At 48.0% G+C, this 14,283-nt stretch overlaps 1 long non-coding RNA gene across 1 annotated transcript; it reads left to right on the forward strand.

Moving 5' to 3' along the window:
* Window positions 1–7,856: 7,856 nt before the first annotated feature.
* On the forward strand, window positions 7,857–10,232 carry LOC134483784 (uncharacterized). Its single transcript, XR_010060777.1, has 2 exons — window positions 7,857–9,886; window positions 10,135–10,232. It is a non-coding gene; the product is annotated as an uncharacterized LOC134483784 (long non-coding RNA).
* The last annotated feature ends 4,051 nt before the right edge of the window (window positions 10,233–14,283 follow it).

Below are 14,283 nucleotides of genomic sequence, written 5' to 3' on the forward strand. Positions count from 1 at the left end.
CATGAAGAGGGAGGAGAGAAGCCACGGACTAAGGGCCAGGAGAGCGTGGCCCAGAGGACTGCCCGGTTGGATTAAGGACAGTCTACAGCGTGTGTTCTCTACCAAGGATCCACATGAAAGAAGGAGAGAAGCAACCCCTCTAAGTTGTCCTCTGCGGTGGTTTGAAAAAGAATGACCCTCCATAAGCTCATAGGTCTGAATGCTTGGTCACCAGTGGGTGACACTGTTAGGAGGTGTGGCCTTAGTAGGTGTGGAACTATTAGGAGTAGGCGTGGCTTTGTTGGAGAACGTGTCAGTGGGAGTGGGGTTTGAGGTTTCAGATGCTCAGTCATGCTCTCTCTCTCTCTCTTCCTCTCCCTCCCTTCCTTCCTCCCTCCCTCCCTCCCCTCTCTCTTCCAATTGCCTGCTGATATGGATGTAGGACTCTTGGGTCCCTCTCCAGCACCATGTCTGCCTGCGTGCCACCATGACGATAATGGACTGAACCTCTGAACCTGTAAGCCCGCCCCAGTTAGATGTTGTCCTTTATAATGGTTGCCTTGGCCGTGGTGTCTCTTTACAGCAATAAAACCCTAACTAAGACATCCTCTGACCTTCTCAGAGCTCGGCAGGAACATGCATGAGTGCATGCATCTGTACACATACCCGCACACGCACACACAAACACCACACCAAATTATAATAAAAATCACATTTTTAAAGGGCACAGATATCCACCAACAGTTCATTCCTGGAATCCAGTTCCTCTTTTTAGGGATTTCTGTCCATTGCTCAAGATGTAAATATTTATCCAGTTTTTGGAAGTCATGTAAACATCCAAAGTTGTGAGATCTCATGCTCGCTGAAGCCCTGTGGGCTGTGGAGGACTGGGGGGAGGGGAGTGTTTCCAAACAGCCAGGGTTGGTGTGAGAGGAGAACTCCATCCCCTAACTCCAACATGAGGGAACTTCTAGGGCCACATCACCAAGTACACAGGGTCTTTATGGCGGATGAGGACTTACATAACAGGGCAGAGCCTTCCAACCCACCCTGGGTACGTAGCACACGCTTCGAGAACATGGGTAGGGAGCCAGCCAGAAAGGGGATGCAGGACCCTATTTATCCTTTACACATCCGTCCTTGGGAGTGGCATCAGGCTAGACTGCCCTCTGCTGAACCTGGGAGGAGGTCATGTGATCTGAATCTGACTCCTGAGTCCTTTCCAGAACCTTGACATGCTTGTACACACACACACACACACACACACACACACAGCACACACATACCACACACACCACATCACACACACCACACAGACACACACATACCACAGACACACACACACCATATACACACACCACACACACCACACACACATACACAGCAAACACATACCACAAACACACCATACACACACACACAACACACACATACAACACACACACATACCACACACACACACCACACACACACATACATACCATACACACACACCACACACACACCATACACACACCACAGACATACACACACACACACACACACACACACACACATACACAGATAACTGGGGCCTCTGGTGTGAGCAAGGATGTACCTGGCTTTCAATATCAGGGCAGACTTCCCCTTTGCACTTATACAAGCAAACTCGGGGAGGGCTCCATATCCAATGAACGCCCTGAAGTGTTTGGTCATTTGAAGGAAACACTTGAAAAAAAAAATCACATCTCCTGTTGGACAGCATATCTCAGAAACATCACTAAAGGCGCTACTGCCGAGAACTGTCAAGTCAAATTTCAGCAGCGCTGAGAGCTTTGCCCGTCTTTGTCTCGAGATGAGGAAAAGGCTCATGCTCTAAGAAAGAGCAACACTGCCGTTTAAATGAGCGGTTTAAAGAGACGCGTTGCCGAGAATAGAGATGGCACGAAAGTGTGCGAGTGACTCGAAGTCACTGGTGCTTTCAGAATTCCACAGTGCAGATTCTTACAAATTGAAGAGCACACACTAGGGAATCGAGAGATGGCTCAGCAGGGAACCCAGGTTCAAGTCCCCACCCGCTTGATGGCTCGCAACCAGAATAGCTCCAATTCTAGGGAATCGGCTTCTTCTGACCTTCTCGTGACATGTGGTATGTGGACAAACATGCCGGCAGAACATTCACATGCATAAGACAAATTAATAATAGTAATTAATAATAATAATAAAAGAATACACAATAAGATCAACGAAACAAGAACATAAAAGCGCTTGCCAACGACTCCACAATTAAGACCCAGGGGATAGAATCAACCTCTACGAGTTGTCCTCTGTCCATGTATGCACTGTGGCAACTGTATACCCACATAAATACACACACACACACACACACACACACACACACACACACAAATAAATAAATAAACAAATAAATATAGTATAAAAAATAAGTACGACATTTGAATACCTAAAATTACAATGTAAAGGGTCTTTAGAAAGATCACGTTGTAACGCCTAGTACTGTCACCTTAAGCGGATCTAGACTCACCTAGGTGAGGAGCCCTTGTGCATGACACTGAAAAATTAGCTAGATTCAGTTAGCTGAGGTAGGAGGACCCACCTTAACTGTGGGGACCACCACGCCTTGGGCTGGGATCCTGGACTGAATAAAAAGGAGCTGGTGAGAGGAATCCCAGCCTGAATCCTCCTCTGCTTCCTGACTGCAGACACCGTGTACCAGCCGCCTCAAGCTCAAGCCGCCTCAAGCTCTTGATGCCTTCCCTGTCACGATGGACTGGACCCTTGAACTTGGGACCAAAAATAAATCCTTCCTTCCAATGTCGGGATATTTATTCTCGGCAACAAGAAAAGTAATCACTAAACAAAAATGGGACCAAGAGTTTGGCTGTTACTGTAAGAAACCTGATTGGACTTCAGAACTGACTTGCAAGAAGAATGTGGAAGAGTTCAGAAATTTGAGCTAAGCAGAACTGAACGAGCCACCCCAGTAGGTATTTGGATGACAAGAAGCCACAGACAGTAGAGGACCAGCTCGTGAGGAACCATGACTCTCCATCAAGAACTGGGTTAGGGACCATTCATGTGATACTGTGGCAATGCATTCTGCCTATGTCCTGAGAACTTGGGTGAGGCTAAACTTACAAGGAGTGAACTAATGTCTTTGATGAAGAGAATTTCAAGACAATAGATCATTCATTCTGCACTTGCTGTTTACTAGCTGTGGTGGTTTCTATATGCTTGGCCCACGGATAAGGTGTGGCCTTGTTGGAGTGGGTGTGGCCTTGTTGGAGTGGGTGTGGCCTTGTTGGAGTGGGTGTGGCCTTGTTGGAGTGGGTGTGGCCTTGTTGGAGTGGGTGTAGCCTTGTTGGAGTAGGCGTGGCCTTGTTGGAGTGGGTGTGTCACTGTAGCATGGGCTTTAAGACCCTCATCCTAGCTGCCTGGAAGTCAGTCTTCTCCTAGCAGCCTTCAGATGAAGATGTAGAACTCTCAGCTCCTCCTGCACCATGCCTGTCTGGACGATGTCATGCTCCCATCTTGATGATGATGATGTACTAAACCTCTGAACTTGTAAGCCAACTCCAATTAAATGTTTTTATAAGAGTTGCCTTGGTCATGGTGTCTGTTCACCACAGTAAAACCCTAACTAGACACTAGCCTTATTCATATATACATATATACCTATATACATATATACATGCATACAAACATATATATGCTAAGACAAAGATTAAAAAACATGAAATTTAGCACAGATAGTTGGGCGAGTCCCTGCATGAAGCTGTGAAGTTAAAGCCTGAGTTGCAATGAAGGACCAGGGTGTTGGAGATGCCAAACCATGTACCTCCTCCCAGGAAAGCTTCAGTCATTTAGCAAAGCCAGCCCAAGATTGAGATGATGGGAGTTGCAAGAGGAAGAGCTGGGGCAAGTGGCAGAGGGGTGGGGCTACCCAAGCCTTTTGTAGCCCTAATGATTCTACACTGGGTTCCAGATGCCGTATAGTGAGCTGTGGGATTTGGTGTTTTCCATGATTGGTTTGTGTCTCCCTTTATTTTAACAATTCCTTCCTATGCCCCCTATTCTATGCACTGTGTGCTATAGTCTATTGGAAGTATGTAACTTGTTTTTTGATGATATAGGGCAGTGGTTCCCAACCTTCCTTTGGGCAACGTTCCTTATGGGCAACGGGGAGGGAGGTTCAAGACAGGGTTGCTTTGTATAGCCTTGGCTATCCTGAAACTGAGTCTATAAACCAGGCTGACCTCAAACTCATAGTGATCCACCTCTGTCTTCCAAGCGCTGGAATTAAGGGTGTGTGTCTTAGTTAGGGTTTTACTGCTGTGAACAGACACCATGACCAAGGCAACTCTTATAAGGACAGCATTTAATTGGGGCTGGCTTACAGGTTCAGAGATTCAGTCCATTATCATCAAGGTGGGAACATGGCAGCATCCAGGCAGGCATGGTGCAGGAGGAGCTGAGAGTTCTACATCTTCATCTGAAGGCTGCTAGGAGAAGACTGGCTTCCAGGAGGCTAGGATGAGGCTCTTAAAGCCCACGCCCACAGTGACACACCCACTCCAACAAGGCCACGCCCACTCCAACAAGGCCACACCTCCAAATAGTGCCACCCACCGGGCCAAGCATGTTCAAACCATGACAGTGTGCATCATTGCTGCCTGTCAGCAACCTTCCTGGTGCTGCAACCCTTTAATACAGTTCCTCACGTTGTGATAATCCCAACCTTAAAATTATTTTTGTTATCCCTTCATAACTGTAATTTTGCTACTGTTCTGAATCAGAATGTAAGTGTTTCCCAATGGTCTTTCGATGATCCCTGTGAAAGGGTCATTTTCCCTCCAAAGAGGTTGAGACCCACAAAGTTGAGAACTGTTGATACAGGAGCTCACAGTCAGGAGATTACCTTAAGTCTAATGAGGGAGGATGGCCTGTAAGACTTTTTTTGTTTTTACATTTATTTGTTTATTTTATGGATGAGAGTAGGGATTGCCACAGCATGCATGTAAAGGCCAGAGGAAAACCTGCAAGAGTCAGCATTATAACTTTGAGGCGTGAACTCTCTTTCCGCCATGTGGGTTCTGGGGAACACACTTTGGTTGTCGGGCTTGGCAGCAAGCTCCGTTATCCACTGAGCCATCCTGCCAGCCCTAGAACGTTGGGCTTTTAGACAGTGTTGGAGTCGTTAAAGATTATGGGGGCTTTTTAGATTGGATTGAACTCATTTGCGAGGTAAGATGGTCGTGAACCTGCGGGGAGAAGGAAAGGGAGGCTACGATTTAAAACTGACAATGGGTAGAGCTGTGATGCCCATATTATCAATCTGGCAGGGTCTGGGATCACACAGGTGACAAGCGTCTGGGCACGTCTGGGAAGGACTATAGTCAGGCTAACTGATGCAGGAAGACACACCTTAATTATAGGCAGCATCTTTTCATGGTCTAGGGTCCCAGAATTCATAAAAAAAGAGAAAAGAGGCTGTGTGGCCATCTGCTCCCTCTGCTCCCTCACTGTGGATATGATGTGACTGGCTGCCTCAACCTCTGCCATGCTCTACCTGCCTTGATGGACCGTACCCCACACTGTGAACCAGAATAACCCCTTCCTTCCTCATTTTTGTTTTGGCATGGTGTTCTTTTCCACAGCAGCTCAAGTAACTAACACAGGTGCTGACAAGGATGCAGAGCACTGAAAGACCCCATGTGGTTGGTGGAGAACTGTTTCCCTTCGAGAAACGGCCTGCTTAATCTAAAGATGGGCTCATGTCTTCCAGACAACCGAGCCCAGCACAACCCTAGGTTTTGACCCTGGAGGGACACGCACACACACACACACACACACACACACACACACACACACAGCCATATACATGAGTGCTTCCATAGCATGACTATCATCAGTGAATTATGAAAAGGGCCACCATTAGAAGCCCAATGAGCTGCTGACTGAGACAGACGCAGATACAGTCCAACCAATGGGCAGAAGTGTGGGACCCCTGTGGTTGAATTAGGGAAAGGCTGGAAGAAGCTGAGGAGAAGGGTGACCCCATAGGAACACCAGCAGTCTCAACTAACCTGGACCTCTGAGATTTCTCAGACACTGAGCCACCAACCAGGCAGCATACACAAGCTGGTCCGAGGCCTTGACACATATACAACCTGGTCTGGCCTCAGTGGGAGAAGACACACCTAACCCTCAAAAGATTTGAGGCCCCAAGGAGTGGGAAGGCCTGGTGAGGGAGGTTAGGCATCTTCTTGAAGGGGGAGGAGGAATGGGATGAGGAACTGTGGGAGGGTGGATGGGGAGGGGGCAATGACTGAACTGTAAGAAAAAATAAAAGTAATTAGAGAAAGAGAGAAGAAGAGGAGAAGGAAGAGGAGGAAGAGGAGGAAGAGGGAGGAGGAAGAGGAGGAGGAAGAGGAGGAGGAGGAGGAGGAGGAGGAGGAGGAGGAGAAGAAGAAGAAGAAGAAGAAGAAGAAGAAGAAGAAGAAGAAGAAGAAGAAGAAGAAGAAGAAGAAGAAGAAGAAAGAAAGAAAGAAAAAGAATGGGAAGGGGAAGAGGAAGAAGAGGAAGAAGAGGAAGGGGAAGGGGAAGTAGAGGATGGGAAGAAGGGGAAGAGGAAGAGGAAGAAGAAGAGGAAGAAGGGGAAGGGGGAAAGAAAGAGGAAGAAGAGGAAGGGGAAGGGGAAGAAGGGGGATGGGAAGAAGGGGAAAGGGAAGAAGGGGGATGAGAAGAAGGGGAAGGGGAAGAGGAAGAAGAAGAGGAAGAAGGGGAAGGGGAAGAGGAAGAAGAGGAAGAGGAAGAAGGGGAAGAAGAGGAAGGGGAAGGGGAAGAAGGGGGATGGAAAGAAGGGGAAGGGGAAGAAGGGGGATGGGAAGAAGGAGAAGAAGAAGAGGAGGAGGAAGAAGAAGAAGAGGAAGAAGAGGAAGAAGAAGAGGAGGAGGAAGAAGAAGAGGAGGAGGAGGGTGAAGAAGAAGAAGAAGAAGAAGAAGAAGAAGAAGAAGAAGAAGAAGAAGAAGAAGAAGAAGAAGAAGAAGAAGCAGCAGCAGCAGCAGCAGCAGCAGCAGCAGCAGCAGCAGCAGCAGCAGGGGAAGAAGGCGGCCACAACTGATTCTGCACAGCATGTGCTGGAAAACTACAGAACAGCGAAGAAGAATTAACTATGGCTGCTGTGCCTTGACAGAACGCAGGTACCAGGACAAGCACAAAAGCCAGAGTCTGATGCTCAGAAGGATGCGGCCTGAGGGAAGGGGCCAGAGGATTTAGGGTTCCTGAGGCTAGGCAACTGTGCCTAACCATAATGGGGCAGTCTGAGAGACTCTTGGGACTAAGGAAGCCTTTGTGTGCCTGGCTGCTATGGTGGGAACCACACAGCTTGATGCGTTTATTAACTCTGTGGAAGTTTAAAAATAATTTGAAACACAATTAAAAAAAAGGAGCCCCACTTTAAAACCATCCAGATGTTTCTCCTCAAAGCACGGAAACAGTCTGCAGGAGAGGAGGGAGTTTGAGTCGGCGCATGACAGCTCAATCTTACACTCAAGGGTTAGTGAAAACGTCCAGCAGAGCAGGTTAGGAAAAACCTTGAAGGTTGGGCCCCCAGCAAGAGCCTCACACTGTACAAGTGAACATGCGGCTAGGGGCCTCACCATGTCTCCTGGACCCTGCGTGGTCCCTTCTATGCCTGAAGCCTGCGAAACAATCTAAGCCTTCAGTGAGGTCTAAGGACATGGCACATTTGGATTAAAAACATGGGACAGTGTCAGGGCTTCTGAACACACAAACCCTGCCTCTAGAGCTAAGCACAACTCGGACTCAGTCCTCAGCAGCCCCAAGGGGCTCTGCTACTTCTGAGTCCAGGTACAGCCCATAGAGCCTTTGACTGCCACAGAAAGCCAGGGGTCTCTGCCACAGAAAGCCAGTGTCTGGGCCTGAGTGTAGCTCTAGGTGACATCTGTCACTGCTCAGGCTAAAAGGATTGAGGGTGTTTCAGATGTCGGCTGGGGGATCTTTTGAGAATCTGGTGGAGACACACACACACACACATACACACACACGTGCACACACACACACGTGCACACACACACACACCATACACACACACACGTGCACATGCACACATACACACACACATCATACACACACACATCATACACACACACGTGCACATGCGCACATACACACACATGCGCACACACACCATACACACACGTGCACATGCACACATACACACACACATGCACACACACACACATACACACACACCATACACACACACACGTGCACACACACACACCATACACACACACACGTGCACATGCACACATACACACACACATCATACACACACACGTGCACATGCGCACATAAACACACATGCACACACACACACGTGCACACACACCATACACACACATGCACATGCACACATACACACACACATGCACACACACACCACACACACACACACACACACACACACACACACAGCCATATACACATGAGTGCTTCCATAGAATGACCACCATCTGTGGGGACAAAAAAAAAAAGAGAACACGGTGAAATATAAAACAAGTAAGGTGAGGAACAGAGAGAGTTCATTAGCACCAAGTCCTAAGAATAAAGCGAAGGAGCCGGCAGACCCTTCAAAGGCCTGAAAAGAGGAAACACAGCCCCTCGGGAACCAAGGTCATAGCCTGATTTCCGGGAGCTCAGCCCTGGTTTCCTCTCTCATTGCTGTGATAAAACGCTATGACCAAACCACACACGGGAGAGTGGGTTGATTATACACTTCCAGGTTGAAAACTCTCACTGGGGAAAATGAAGGCAGGAATTTAAGGCAGGAACGTGTAGGCAGGAACCACTGAGCAACACTGTCAATGACTAGTTCACTGGCCCACTCACGGGCTCAGATTTAGCTAACTTTATTTTTGTACACTTCCAGACTACCCGCCAATGGATAGTCCTACCAACAGTAGACTGGGTGCTCCAACATCAATTATCAGTAAAGATAGTGTCCCCATAGAGATACCCACAGGCCATTCTGATCTAAGCAATTCTTGAGCTGAGACTTTCGCCTCAGACGACCCTAAGTTGTGCCAATTTGACAATGAAGTGTTCCGTCATGAGAGAGCTGGCATCAAGTACTTAACCAAGAGGGCTGTCAGCATGAAGAGACAGGGCTCTTGGGGTCAATGGGCCTGTTGAGGGCTTCCCCTAGTGACCAGCTTGAGTGCCCTATCCACTGAGGAAGGAGCAAAGGCTGTGCAGGTCCAGGCACACCTCTTATCAGTGACCTATGGGTCCAGAGTTATATGGGGAACACTGTCCTATGAAACTCGCTTGGTCACAGTGTCAACCCTGTCCTAAGGGGTAAACAGAACCTAAGTAAACCTTCCAGCTACACTCACTCATGGACTTAGAAACCACTGACCATGGCCCGCCTCGTTTGCTCCCCACTGACCTGGCAGCGCCCCATTGCTGCTGTTGTGAGACCAGTTGCCTGGGTTACTGTTCAGGGACACATCTTCTGGCCAACCTTGGCTCTTTACTTGGCTACAGATGTCTGATGAATGGCTAGAGCGGGTGGAAAGGCTGACATCCTGCCCAGGTGGCTGGAACAAGTGGGAACACTGGTAACCCATGTCATTGGTCCCTTGAGTCGGTCTCTGCTAGTCTCTGAGTGGGACATGCTGCTCGCCAAGAAACACCTCATCCGAGACTGTAGTTCGAAGGAGCTTGCTCCAGACCTGCTTTGTCTTTCTTACCATTCAAGGCTAAAGACATCTTCCAGTCTCGATGATCAGAAACCTCAGAAATCCCGGACTGGAGAGAGGGAAAGGGGGCAATTGAATTCCTGGGAGACTTCTACCAACTCCACCCACAAAACAAGGAGGTAAGACAGTCCCCTTCAACACCCCCCTATCCCTAATTGTCTCCCCTGAATCTGTATGTCAGCCCCCAGGGGTTGAGATGCTGGCTTATGGACAAAAGATGTTCCTTATTCTCTCATGACAGAACGAAGCCTACCTTTACCTCAGCGTTGCTCTCTGAGATGTCGCCGTTTTAGGACTGAATCTCTGGCCCTGAGTCTGAGAACAGCTCGTTGGGATTAGGTGACTTATTTTTTGCTTGTTTTTGCAGAGTCTCTCTACTGAAAGTTGCCTTGAGTTTCAGAAGGGACTTTGGAAGACTTGAACGTCTATATAATGCACGAGCTAATGAAGTCTACAGGACTTGTGGTGATCATCTGAGTGGTGGCTTTTGCATTATGGGATGGACGTGAGCTCGAATTCGGACTGTCTCCCAAAGGCTCATGTGTTAAAACCTTGGTCCCTAACCCAGCAATGTTCAGAGATGGGGTTTTAGGGGAGCGGATAGCAAGGACTCTGACCTGTGGATTGGTCAATGGATGTGCCCAGAATTTAATAGACTACTGGGAGAGAATAGAGACTAGAGTCTAGTTGGAAGAGAGAGCCTTTAAGGCCCAGCGCCTGGGAACTGTATCTTATCTGTGGTCCTTTCCTCCTCTGGGTCCCGACTGGAAAACTCCCTGGTTCTGCCTCCCAGGCCTTGCTGACCTCCCAGGAGACCACAGGGAGCCGTTCCCAAACAATTGTGCCACAGAATCCTCCTCAGAGACGGCTCCCACACAGACTTGTGGTTTTGTGGTGAGAGGGCTGCTGGAGGGGGTGCTCTGGGGATGGGAGCAGGCAGCACTAAATTGCATCTCTTGGATGCCGAGCCATTTGGTGGGATGGCTTGCCAACCCATGAGTCAGGAGGGAGAGGGGGAACCCGTGACTCAGACACAGCAGATGTAGGCTTAGCCCACCCTATACACCCGGCACCCCCAGCTTACATGAAGATTTTCCTTTTCAAAACGTTTGGGAATCCGTTGCTAAGCAAGACCTTCACTTAAAAATGTGTGTAAGCCTACTATTTAAGAACATTAAAAACAAATCTCTCTCTCTCTCTCTCTCTCTCTCTCTCTCTCTCTCTCTCTCTTAACACACACACACACACACACACACACACACGCTAAGAGCTCCCCACCGCACCCTGCCCCATGCTACCTTTCACTGAGGGCTATGCTCCCAGAGATCCTCTATCCTCTGTTATGCCTGGAGCATACAGAGCATACAGAGCCTGGATCCTTCTCACAGTCAGACATGGACCTCTCCAGCACAGCCTGCCAAGCCCTGTACAGCACTCCTCTTGCAGAGTTCCCTGGTCAGAACCCACTGTTCCATATATACATACTGCTCCTCCATACACTCCTCCCTGTGGACCCAAGTAATAACATCTAGAACCCCTAATATGCCTGCAGCATCCGTGCAGTAAGACCACGTGACTCACCCCAGCCCCTGACGTCCCAATGTGCTCTCGTCTTCTAGCACTGAATGCCCATATTGGGCGCCGTCCTGCACATCCTTGGCCTTCCCTAGATGCTTGTTCATGCTCAGGGCTCCACCTCAGATCTGCTGTCTCTCACAGTGTTTCTCCCTTTAACCCTTTAACTTGAGGCCTTTACTTGAGGGTGTCCTCTCTGAATGCATCACCACTGTCTGAAAACAGGGGGGGTGGCACACCCAGTGACCACCCTCTCATTCCTGGATCACCTCCCTCCAGGAACATGGTCCCTCAGGCCCAGCAGAGTCAAGGGGACTGAGGAAGAGCAAGCTTAGTAGAGACGTAGGAGACACTGGTTCCATGGATGAGGAGCAGAACTTGAGCTGCTCCTCACGTTCCCTACCCTGAGTCAGAAGCAGAACATAGAGACAGGAAAAATTAGACATGAGAAGGAAATAGCCTCTCACCCACGAGTCTAGTTGAAGCCTCTTCCTGGCTGGGACAAGAATTCTTGTATGATGAGCAATTTTTTAAGGCCTTTCCCCTTCCCAGTTACAAACCTGCGACTTTCAATGAATCTCACCAGAAACTCCATTTGTGGGGGCTAAGGACATATACTATACCTCTGCGCAACTCTACGGCTCCTGGTTTTAACTTACCAGACTTATTGCATTCAAGACACCTCCAGAGTCTTTCTGCAATCTCACTCACTGAGAGAGAGAGAGAGAGAGAGAGAGAGAGAGAGAGAGAGAGAGAGAAAGAGAGAGAGAGAGAGAGAAGAGACAGAGAGGAGACAGAGAGACAGAAAGATAGAGACAGAGAGAAAGATGAGACAGAGAGATAGAGACAGAGAGACAGAGAGATAGAGAGACACAGAGAGAGATAGAGAGACACAGAGAGACAGAGACAGAGAGATACAGAAAGGCAGAGAGAGAGAGACAGAGAGAGAAAGAGAGATTTCTTAGAAATCTATGAGAGCAGCCAAAACTGTATGCATAACTATTGCAAAGACAATTTACTGCCACCATTCCTCAAGGAACTTGTACCCACCCTTGGGTGTGTCTAGGTTTTTCTTTTATTTATTAAGACCCAGATATGTATTCTTGTGTATACTTTATTGTTTTCTCGTTAATGCCTTTAATAAACTCTCTGTGCTGGTTAGCATTAATTGTTGACTTGACAGAATCTAGAACCACCTAGGGTAAGGGTACCCTGGGCGTGCTTGTGGAGTATTATCTGGATTGTGTTAGTTGAGTAGGAAGACCCATCCGCTCTGGGTGATGCCATTCCTCAGCTGGGACCCTGGACTGAACAAGTAAAGACAGGAGACCCGTGCACGCATGCAATGCTCACTGCTCCTGATGGGTGTGACCAGCTGCTTCAGGAGCCTACTGCCTTGATGTCCCTGCCCTGTGCCTTGAACTGTGAGCTGAAACAAGCCCTCTCTCCTTTAAGTTGTGTTTGCCAGACTATTTTATCACAGTAGTGGGGAAACAAACTAAGACAGTCTCCAACACTGCTGTTTGTTGGCTGGCCCTGAAATTCCTTTCTGCATCACAGCCATGAATCCTGGTCTGGCCTACGTCATGATCTCTAAAAGATTAAGGGGACTCCTCTGGCTGCTAAGTGAAACAATATGTAGCTGTGTCTATGTCCCCTCCCCATTGACATTCCTACAAGAACTGGCCTACCACAGTCTCTTTTATGTCTCTTCCCAGAGTTCCCAGGAAGTTAGTTTCCAACAACCAAGACAGCCCCAAGCTGTCCTTTCTATCACAAGAGAATCATAGTTGCTTCTGGACCCTGAAGCCTCTATGTCCCCTTTCTCCATTCCTGAAGTCCCCCTAACTCCCACCTCACTCTTGCCCGACCTATCTCATCTACAAATAGTCAAATGATATGAACCTCTCTCATGCTAGCAGGAGTACAGGGGAAATCAGCTACATGATCCACCGGCTTCTGCTGTTTTAAAGTTGGTTCCTTCTCAAACCTGTGTGTGATTCCAGTGACCAGAAAACAGAGACCAAGAGCTAGTCCCAACCCAAGACAGAGCAGCACCGTGCCCTGGGATTCCTTCTGTCTCCATTAAATAGCCAAGTCACACCTTGAAAACTAAGTCACAAATAAAAACTAGCTCAGGTCTGGTGGGGTGGTTGCAGTGGGGACAACCTTGTAGAGACACAGAATGGGGGCAGGGAGGAAGCATGGGATGTGGAACTGTCAGGGGGTGGACGGGGAGAGGAGTAAAATCTGGAGTATAAAAATAAATAAAAATTTTAAAAAATACTAGCTCAGTAAACTCCTCTAACTATTTACTATTAACCCAATGATGTTTCCCCATGAGATACCATAAAGGGTGTCTGGGTTGGTGTCCTGCCAATGTCATAGGCAGACATTAGCTTCTTATCCTAAGGATCACAGAGCTGAGGGGGCCCTCTTTTAACAGGAAAGACACACATAGAGAGACTCATCCCAACCAAATTTATCAAAGCTAAAGACAAACATGTTCAATGAAGCTGGAGAAATAGCAAAACCAGGCATGGAGGCACACGCCTGTAATCCCGAGACGTGGAAGGTAGAGCTGGGTTCTGGAGTTCAATGACATCCTTGGCTGTATAGGGGGATTGAGCAACCAATTAGAGGGGTGCATAGGACATGAGCTACACATGACACACGACACATATCTCACATGACAGTTCTGTCACAATGAGATTCATTCAAACACCTGACAGGGTAAGAGCTCATTCTAGGTAGACCATAAGAGGTAAATGTGAATATCAGAGACCCAGTAAAACCACTGAATGTTTTAAAGAGCTGTATAATCAACATCAAAATAGCTACAGTAACATAACATTTAAACATGTTCAGTTAATAACAATAAAGACAGAAATGAGCACACAGAGACACTCAAAACAGAAAAACATAAAGATAGAAAAACAAT

The sequence above is a fragment of the Rattus norvegicus genome, chromosome 20 (genome assembly GCF_036323735.1).
Source record: "Rattus norvegicus strain BN/NHsdMcwi chromosome 20, GRCr8, whole genome shotgun sequence".
Classification (NCBI taxonomy): domain Eukaryota; kingdom Metazoa; phylum Chordata; class Mammalia; order Rodentia; family Muridae; genus Rattus; species Rattus norvegicus.